Source organism: Erythrolamprus reginae, chromosome 8 (assembly GCF_031021105.1).
Source record: "Erythrolamprus reginae isolate rEryReg1 chromosome 8, rEryReg1.hap1, whole genome shotgun sequence".
NCBI lineage: Eukaryota > Metazoa > Chordata > Lepidosauria > Squamata > Dipsadidae > Erythrolamprus > Erythrolamprus reginae.
The window spans coordinates 17,824,005-17,834,150 of record NC_091957.1 but is presented as its reverse complement, the minus strand read 5'-3'; positions in this window follow the sequence as shown (position 1 = coordinate 17,834,150).

The window sequence follows — 10,146 nt, the reverse complement described above, 5'->3', positions numbered from 1 at the left end:
CCTCCCACCCCACCTCTTCCAGTGCCGTTGTTAACTTCGAAAAGTTAGAGATTGAAAGACACACACACACAGAGGGTGATAATACTATAGTGCTGCCCGATGCCCACTTCCTCATTTGCTTCAGAAAGCAAGATTGGCTAATCGCTTCATTTGCAAAAAGCAACTTTTTTGCTTTTTTAAAAAAAACGAAACTTCCTTTTCTTGCTCTAGGCCCCGTTTTTTTAAATTTTCTAAATAGCTCCAGTTGGAACTCAGATTGCAAAGGCTGCACTTTTGAAAAAGAACCACTAGATGGGGAAACCGAGTTGACTTAGCTCATTCTGCATTCCCCCCCCTTCCCCCTCCAAAAAAATCTGTTGTGGACTATGTAATTTCAGGGGAGGTCCGGCTGCATCTACTGTAAAAAAACCTCCGACTCTTTAATAGTTTATATTTGCAGCATCTTTCTGTAACAGTGCTGGCTGCGTCCCCAGGACCAGCTGCCAAAGTTGTTTACATCTGTGCCCCAAATGCATCAACAAGAGCTTTTCTGGAAAGGCCCACAACAGCTGGGCCCTGGTGTGTTTTGGGGAACCCGATTCTGCCAAAGGGAAATTCACTGGGGGGTGGCTAGGTAGGAAGGCTGCTGTTCAGGGGGCCCTTGAGTTGACAGGGACTCACTCTGTCTATCATCTTTCTTTCTTTCCTTCCTTTATTCTTTCTTTCTTTCATCTCTGTGTCTTCAGTAATCTCTCTCTCTTCAATCTTCTATCTATCCTCAGAGGGGAGGCATATAAATTTAATAAAGAATAATAATCTATCATCTGACTACCATCTACAAGTGTTTGTCATCTATCTTATCTACAGGTCCATCTTTCTGTCCATCTTTCTCCATCTTCTGTCTGTCCTCTATCTATCTCTCATCTATATTCAATAATCTCTCTCTTCATCCATCCATCTATCCATCCCTCCATCCATCTACACACACACACACACACCTACCTTCTCTTATCCCTTTTGTATCATCTATTTCTCATCTATGTGTATCATTTAATCATCTATCAATATGTATCATCTGTCATCTATGTGGCTAATATCCATCCATCTATATCTCATCTAATCATATCTATCATTTATAATTTATCTTGCCTATCTATCTTATCTATTATCAGTGTATCTAGATTTGAATATATAGATATGAATATACAGTATATCAAATCTCTCTCCTGTATCTATATAGATCTACCACCCGTCTGTCTATCCTATCTATCTATCTATCTATCTATCTATCTATCTATCTATCTATCTATCTATCTATCTATCTATCTTAGATCTATTTTTTCTTTCTATCTTTCTACCTACCTAATCCATCCATCCCTTATAAACACAAGAAACACCAACACTCACAAACCCTACACTCCGCTGAAAATGTTACCCGTGACCAACCCACAAACTCAGAGAAGGAACTCTCCACCCAAGATTACAGATAATTGGCCACGATGGCAAAACAAATGCTTCATTCTGCAACGCTAAGCCGGCAGTAAAACTCTGGGCACCATTCAAGTCCCTAAGATGTACCAATGATAGGGCAACTTTCCCCTGGTGGATTTGCCTCTCCTTGACCCAAGTAGACGCTTACACACTTTACAAGTGGTTTACGCCAAAGAGAAGAACCCTGGTGTTTCTAATACGCACCCTTGGAAGGGGGGGAAAAAGGATACCCTTGTTGGTGCTTGCAAACAATCTTCATTTGTTTATTTACGATTCTGCCTCTGAAATTCCTCCTTTCACGCAGGACATTTTGGTTGTGGCCCGCCCGTAGCTGTTGATTTCTCCCTGTCCTAACTTCTCCGTGGCTCCTTCCTCCTCCTCCTCCTGTTGTTGTTTCAGCTGTAGGGCGGGAAGCAGAACTGACCACGTGGACTGGAGCTGGCCACGCCGAAGATGCCGTTTGCGGGATATTTATATCTCCTTCCACACAGCGCTTGGAATCGGGCCTTGCCTTGCCTGCCTGCCCTCTTTCCCTTCCCTCCCTCTCAAATTCGGATGGGGGGGGCAGTTTTCTCAGCTTTCTTGACCCCTCTAGTCTTCCAACACAACGAGCCTTTACTGCCCGTCTTCACCTGATGAAACCGACCTGCTATTTATGTTGCTTTTGGCAAGGCGAGGCCGCCTTGAGATGAGTGGGAAACAGGGTGTTTATTTTGGACTGGACGGCCGGAGGAAAAATGAGCAGAACCTGGCTGCTAAGACTGAGGCAGCAAGCGACGGCAAAATAACACCTGTACGCATCCCTCTGGGGTTGGATTTGAGCCGAGTAGCGAGAGCCGCCTTAAAGACTTATATACCGCTTCACGGTCCTTTTTTACAGTCCTCTCTAAGCTGGGTACAGAGTCAGCCTCCCCCAAACAATCCGGGTCCTCATTTGATTTGACCACAGAAGGCTGAGTCGACCTTGAAGCTGCTCAGGATCGAACTCCAGGCTGTAGGCTGAATGAACAAGTTGCAATACACTGCATTCTAACCGCTTTGCCACCATGTCAGGATGGGACAGGATAACGGAGTAGAAGAGAGGATAGAATAGAATTAGAATAAATAGAATAACAGAGAATAGAAGGGTAGAATATAGGATAGAATGTGGAAATGGAATAATAGAGAATAGAAGGGTAGAATATAGGATAGAATATGGAAATAGAATAAAAGAGAATAGAATATGGAATAGAATATGGAAATAGAATAGAATACAAGAATAGAGGAATAGAATATAGAAATAAAATATGGAATTAGAATAGAATAGGAATATGGAAATAGAATACATTATAGACGACTGCAGAAAATATGCAGAATACAGCAGAACAGAACGTGGAAGTTGTGAATGCTCCAACAATGGAGACTTTTAAGAAGAGATTGGACAGCCATTTATCTGAATTGGGAGGGTGGGGGTCTCCTGCTTGAGCAGGGGGTCGGACTAGAAGACCTCTAAGTGCCCCTCCCCCCCTTCCAATGTGTTTTTGCTTTTCCACCAAAACACCAAATGACCCCGAGGCCCCCCACCTACTCAAAATACAGACAGACGAACACATTTTGCCCCACTCTTCAATTGTTGTCTGTTGCTATTCTCGCCGGCAGCCAAAAATAGCAGTGGATTTTATCATCCCCATTTAAAGCCCGCTGATCTGGTTGCCCTCTGCGAGATCCTGAGGCAATGAATTCCACAGGTTAACCAATTAGACTCTTGTTTAAAAACAACAACAAAAGCCCCCTGCTTTGTTCTGGCTTGAATCTTGAATTCCCTTGGAGTTTATAGAAAGCTGGTAGTGTCTGCTTCATTTTATAACTTTTTTTTCTCTTTCCCCTTCCTTCCTTCCCTCCCTCCCTCCTTTTTTCCTTCCTTTCCTTTTCTTTCCCTCCATCCATCATTTTTATTTTCCTCCTCATCCCTTCCTCTAACACATTCTTTCCTTTTCACCCCTTGTTGTCCTTTCCTTTTTTTCCCTTCTCCCCTTCTCTTTCTCTCTCCCTTTCTTTCTCCATTTTTATTTTTGACTTTCATGCTCCTCCCATTCTTAATCTCAGATTAGAGCTTTGTCAGTGATTTCAATTCACAGCCACAGGGAATTAAAACAGAAAACGCCACTTTTTTTGCGACTTAAACTATAGACCTACTGCAACCAGTTGCAGGGTATTTAAAAACACACACACACACACGTGCTAGAGAAAAAGTTTCAAACACAAGGGCCAAACAACCACATGGCTTAAAAGAACAGCTCACTCCGATCCAACATTCAAAGTGTGTGTGTTGTGTTGCAAAGGAAACATACAAGGGAAGTGGTCAAATTTGGCTTGCTTGCTTCCTCCTCAGCCAATGGAGAAACTCGGCACAATGACAGCTGAAAGCACATTTTGCAAAAAACACCAACCCCAGAGCAATCCGAAGGTGTGGCCTTTTCCACGAGTGCCATGAGCCTAGCACATGGTTGTGTAGTGCGCCACCTTTGCTGCGATACTTGTTGCTGAAACGTTAAATGGGCAGCCTGTGCCCCCAGCCCCAAATTCTCCCCATTGAGTGTTGGATATTTTGGCAATAGCAAAGAGACCCAACAGGAGGCAGATCGATGGTACAAAAAAAGGGAATTTTGTTTCTAAAAAGAGTCTTCCAATATTTGAGGGGCTGTCACAAAGAAGAGGGGGGGTCAACCGATTCTCCAAAGCACCAGGACAAGAAGGAATGGATGGAAACACATCAAGGAGGAGAAGCAACCTGGAACTAAGGAGAAACTTCCTAACTGAGGACAATTCGGGATTGGGCGGCATAGAAGTCGAATAAATAAATTAACCAGTGGAACGACTTGCCACCAGAAGCTGTGGGTGCTCCATCACTGGAAGCTTTTAAGAAGACATTGGACAGTCGTTCGTCTGGAATGGTGTAGGGTCTCCTGCTTGAGCAGGGGGTTGGACTAGCTGTTCCACGGTCCCTTCCAACTTTTGTCATTCTGTAATTCTATAGTCCCAGATCAATTAACCAGTGGAATGGCTTACCTCCAGAAGTTATGGGTGTTTCATCACTGGAGGTTTTTAAGAAGGCATTGGATAGTCACTTGTCTGGCTTGGTCTTTCTTGAGCATACGGCTGGACTAGAAGACCTCCAGCCCTAGGATTCTATTAGATAGATAGATAGATAGATAGATAGATAGATAGATAGATAGATAGATAGATAGATAGATAGAAAAGATATAGATTGATTAAAGAGATAGACAGATAGAGAGATTGAAGAGATAAATATTAAATAGATTGAATAGATAGATAGATTGAAAAGATTAGATTGATTAAAGAGATAGACAGGAGAAAGATTGAAGAGATAAATATTGAAGAGATAGATGAGAGGGAAAGATTGAAGAGATAGGAGAGAGATAGATTGAAGAGATGAAGAGATTGAAGATGGATGGATGGATAGATAGGAGATTGAAAAGATAGATTTATTGAAGAGATAGATGAGAGATTGAAGAGAAAGAGATATGATAGATAGATAGATAGATGACAGATAGATAGGTAGGTAGATAGATAGGGATGAGAGAGAGAGATTGAAGAGATAGATTGAAGAGATAGATAGGAGAGAGATAGATTGTAGATGGATGGATAGGAGATTGAAGAGATATAGATTGAAGAGATAGATAGAGATTGAAAAGAGAAAGACAGACAGACAGACAGGGATGAGAGAGAGAGATTGAAGAGAGATAGGAGAGAGATAGATTGAAGAGATAGATAGGAGAGAGAGAGATTGAAGAGATAGATAGGAGAGAGATAGATTGAAGAGATAGATTGAATAGATTGAAGAGAGATAGATGGATGGATAGCAGATTGAAGAGATATAGATTGAAGAGATAGATAGAAATTGAAGAGAGAAAGACAGACAGACAGATAGGAGAGAGAGATTGAAGATACATTGATTGAAAAGAGATAGATAAGGATAGATACATTTGATAGATACATAGTGTACATACAGTATGTCACATAAGTGAGTACACCCCCTCGTATTTTGTAAATAAGTATATCTTTTCATGTGACAGCCCTGAAGAAATGGCTACAATATCAAGTAGTGAGTATACAGCTGTCCCCTCAAAACAACACAACACCCAGCCATTCAGGTCTAAACTGCCGGCAACAAAAGTGAGTATACCCTTTAGTGATAACGCCCAAAGGGGCCTCAAAGTGTCAATATTTTTGTTGCCACCATTGTATTCCAGCACTGCCTTAACCCTCTTGTACATAGACTTCATCAGAGCTTCATATCAGTGTCCTCTTCCATTCCTCCATGATGACGTCATGGAGCTGATGGATGTTAACAGACCTTGCACACCTCATGCAGCCTCAGACCATGACATCCCCCCTACCATGCTGGATTGTAAACAAGACAGTACAGTGATACCTCTACTTACGAACTTAATTTGTTCCATGACCGGTTCTTAAGTAGAAACGTTTGTAAGGAGAAGCAATTTTTCTCAAAGGAATCCATGTTAAAGCAAATAATGTGTGCGATTGGGGAAACCAGAGAGGGTGGAGGCCGTTTCCTCCCAGGAGATTCCTAGAGAGGCCCCACGGAGGCTTCTCCACACCTTTTCCAGTCCTGTTTCCTCCCAGATTTCTAGAAGCCCCACGGAGGCTTCTTCCTGCTTTGTCTGGCCCTGTTTCCTCCCAGGAGATTCCTAGAGAGGCCCATGGAGGCTTCTCCCCGCCCTTTCCAGCCCTGTTTCCTCCCAGGAGATTCCTAGAGAGGCCCCATGGAGGCTACTCCCCACCTTTTCCGGTTACAGTTTCGGAGGGTCAGGTTTGTAAGTGGAAAATGGTTCTTGAGAAGAGGCAAAAAAATCTTGAACACCCAGTTCTTATCTAGAAAAGTTTGTAAGTAGAGGCGTTCTTAGGTAGAGGTACCACTGTACTTGTCTTTGTACTCCTCACCTGGTTGGCGCCATACACCACCTGAACCAAATAAGTTGATCTTGGTCTCATCGGACCACAGGACATGGTTCCAGAAATCTGCAGCAAAACCGTTTCTTGTGCATCATCTTTAAGAAGAGGCTTCCTTCTGGGATGACAGCCCTGTAGACCAGTTTGATGTAGCGTGCGGCACATGGTCTCAGCCCTGACAGGCTGATCCCCACTCCCCAAACACACATAGAAACATAGAAGACTGACAGCAGAAAAAGACCTCATGGTCCATCTAGTCTGCCCTTATACTATTTCCTGTATTTTATCTTACAATGGATGGATGTTTATCCCAGGCATGTTTAAATTTCCCTTGTTCTTGTGTTCACTTCCCTATTAAAACACTTCCCTCCTGAACCTTATTTAACCCTTTAACATATTTAAATGTTTCTATCATGTCCCCCCTTTTCCTTCTGTCCTCCAGACTATACAGATTGAGTTCATTAAGTCTTTCCTGATACATTTTATGCTTAAGACCTTCCACCATTCTTGTAGCCCGTCTTTGGACCCGTTCAATTTTGTCAATATCTTTTTGTAGGTGAGGTCTCCAGAACTGAACACAGTACTCCAAATGTGGTCTCACCAGTGTTCTATATAAGGGGATCACAATCTCCCTCTTCCTGCTTGTTATACCTCTAGCTATGCAGCCAAGCATCCTACTTGCTTTTCCTACTGCCCGACCACACTGCTCACCCATTTTGAGACTCAGAAATCACTACCCCTAAATCCTTCTCTTCTGAAGTTTTTGCTAACACAGAACTGCCAATGCAATACTCAGATTGAGGATTCCCTTTCTCCAAGTGCATTATTTTACATTTGGAAACATTAAACTGCAGTTTCCATTGCTTTGACCATTTATCTAGTAAAGCTAAATCATTTACCATATTACAGACCCCTCACCTTCAACCTCTGCAGCAACCTCATACGTCCATTTCCCAAAGCCAACTCTGGATATGATGCTGAGCACGGGCAGTCAACTTCTTTGGCTGACCACAGCGAGGCCTGTTCTGATTGGAACCTCCCCTGTTAAACTGCTGTATGGTCTTGGCCTCTGGGCTGCAGCTCAGTTATTTAATTTGATTTGATTTATTAAATTTATAGGCTGCCCAACTCCATAAAGATGCTCCACATGTAGAGCAACAATTCATTTTTTTCAGATCCTCAGAGAGTTCATTGCCATGTTGAACTTCCAGTGACCACTATGAGAATGGGAGCGATAACACCAAATTTAACACACCTGCTTCCCGTTCATACCTGAGACCTTGTATCATGTAACACCAGGGAGGGGAAAACGGCTACTTGGGCCCTATCTGGACATTATCACTTAGCGTTTAGCCTTATATTCTGCTTCATAGTGCTTTGACAACCTTTAAGCGGATTACAGAATCAGCCTCTTGTCCCCAACAACCTGGGTCCTTGTTTTACCCACCTGGGAAGGATGGAAGGCTGAGTCAACCTTGAGCCGGTGGTGAGATTTGAACTGCTGCACTACAGCTAGTTGTTAGCTGAACTAGCCTGCAGTGTTGCACTCTAAACCACCGTGCCACCCTGGCCCTTAGAGGTGTACTCACTTTTGTTGCCAGCAACTTAGGCCGTGTGTTATGTTATTTTGAGGGGACAGCACATTTACACTGTTGCACCACCTGCATACTCACTACTTGACATTGTACCCAAGTGTCATTTCATCAGTGTCGTCACATGGAAAGATCAATATTTACAAAATGTGAAGGGGGTGCACTCACTTCTGTGACATGCTGTAGGTAAGTACCGGTAGGTGGATGGATGGAGGGAGGGAGGGAGGGAGGGATGGAATGGCTTCCCTTAAGAAGTTGTGGGTGTTTTTCCATCACGGGAGGGTTTTTAAGAAGACATATCATTTCTCTCAAATGGGGTAGTTTTCTGCTTGAGCAGGGGGTTGGACTAGAAGACCTCCAAGGTCCCTTCCAACTCTTGTTCATTCTATCCTGCATTCTGTCTCCGAGATCTTGTTGAGCTGCCAAACGAAACCTCCAGCTGGAGCTCATCTCTAGCATCTTCCTGTGGCCCCCATCACTCCTCCCCCCCATCCCATCAGGGTTGTGGCAGAAACAGGCATCCTTGGATGCTGCCCCCCTCCCTCCCTGCCCCCTAACCTCTCCCCTTCCGTTAACAAGAGAAATGTGGGGCCCTCCCAGGAGGATGCGAAACCCACTGCAAAAAAAGGAGCCAAGAATTTGGAACATCGGTCTCCTCAAACATAGGAAGAACTTTTGCAGGAATTGTGTTATTTTTGTCTAACGAAGAGAAGGATTGGGGGGGGGGGGGGGGCTGATGTGATGGCAGTGTTCCAGGATTTGAGGGGCTGTCCCAAAGAAGAAGGCGTCAGTTTATTATCCAAAGCACCAGAGGCAGGAGAAGAAGCAATGGAGGGAAACTTACCAAGGAGGGAAGCAACCTGGAATTAAAGAGGAATTTCTTGATAAGGAGAATAATTAACCAGTGGAACAGCTTGCCACCAGAAGTCAGTGCTCCTTCACTGAAGTTTTTAAAGAAGAGAACTGGACAACTAATTGTGCATATAATGGAATAGGAATAGGATAAGAACGCAGAAAATGAGTAGAAGAGAATGGAAGAGGAAGGAGAGTAGAATAGAATGCAGAAAATGAATAGAAGAGGAAGAGGAAGGAGAGGGAAGAGAATAGAGATGTGGCTAGATTAGAATAGAATGCAAAAAATGAATAGAAGAGAATAGAATAGGAAGAGGAAGGAGAGTAGAGTAGAATAGGATAAAATGCAGAAAATGAATAGAAGAGGAAGGAGAAGAGAGAATAGAGATACAGATAGATTAGAATAGAATGCAGAAAATGAAAAAAAAGAATAGAATGCAGAAAATGAAAATAGAAGAGAGAGAATGCAGAAAATGAAGATAACGCAGAAAATGAATAAAATAAATAGAAGAATAGAATGCAGAAAATGAATAGAAGGGAAGAGGAAGGAGAGGAGAGAATAGAGATGCAGATAGATTAGAATGTAGAAAACGAATAGAATGCAGAAAATGAATGAATAGAATAGGATACAGAAAATGAAGAGACTAGTATGCAGAAAATGAATAGAACGCAGAAAATGAATAGAATGTAGAAAATGAATAGAAAATAGAATGCACAAAATGAATAGAACGCAGAAAATGAATAGAATATTTGGAAGAGACCTTGGAGGTTTTCTAGTCCAGCCCTCTGCTCAGGCAGGAAACCCCATAAAGCTAATTCCTCGACTTACGACATTTCGTTTAGGGACCATTCACAGTTACAAGGGCATTGCAAAAGGTGACCCGGGACCGCAGTTTCACACTTACGACCTTCGCAGCATCCATGCAGTGACGTGACCCCAAACTCAGATAGATGCTTGGCCACCACCTCATAGTTATGGACAGTCCCAGGCAGTGTGTGTGTGTGTGTGTGTCGATTTCCTCATTCGTGGCCTTTGGACGATGCAAACCAAGTTTTGCTTAACCACCGCATTAGTAACTTTAAAACACCTGCCGGGATTCGCTTAACGGAAGATCATAAAATTGGTGTGGGAAAAAAACCCCAGATTCAACAACAGAAATTGGGCGACTTGGTGGTTTCGCCGAAGATAAGAACTGCGCACAGCTAACAATCCCCACCCACTCACCCACCCCGCAAAATTAACAAATCACAATTACAA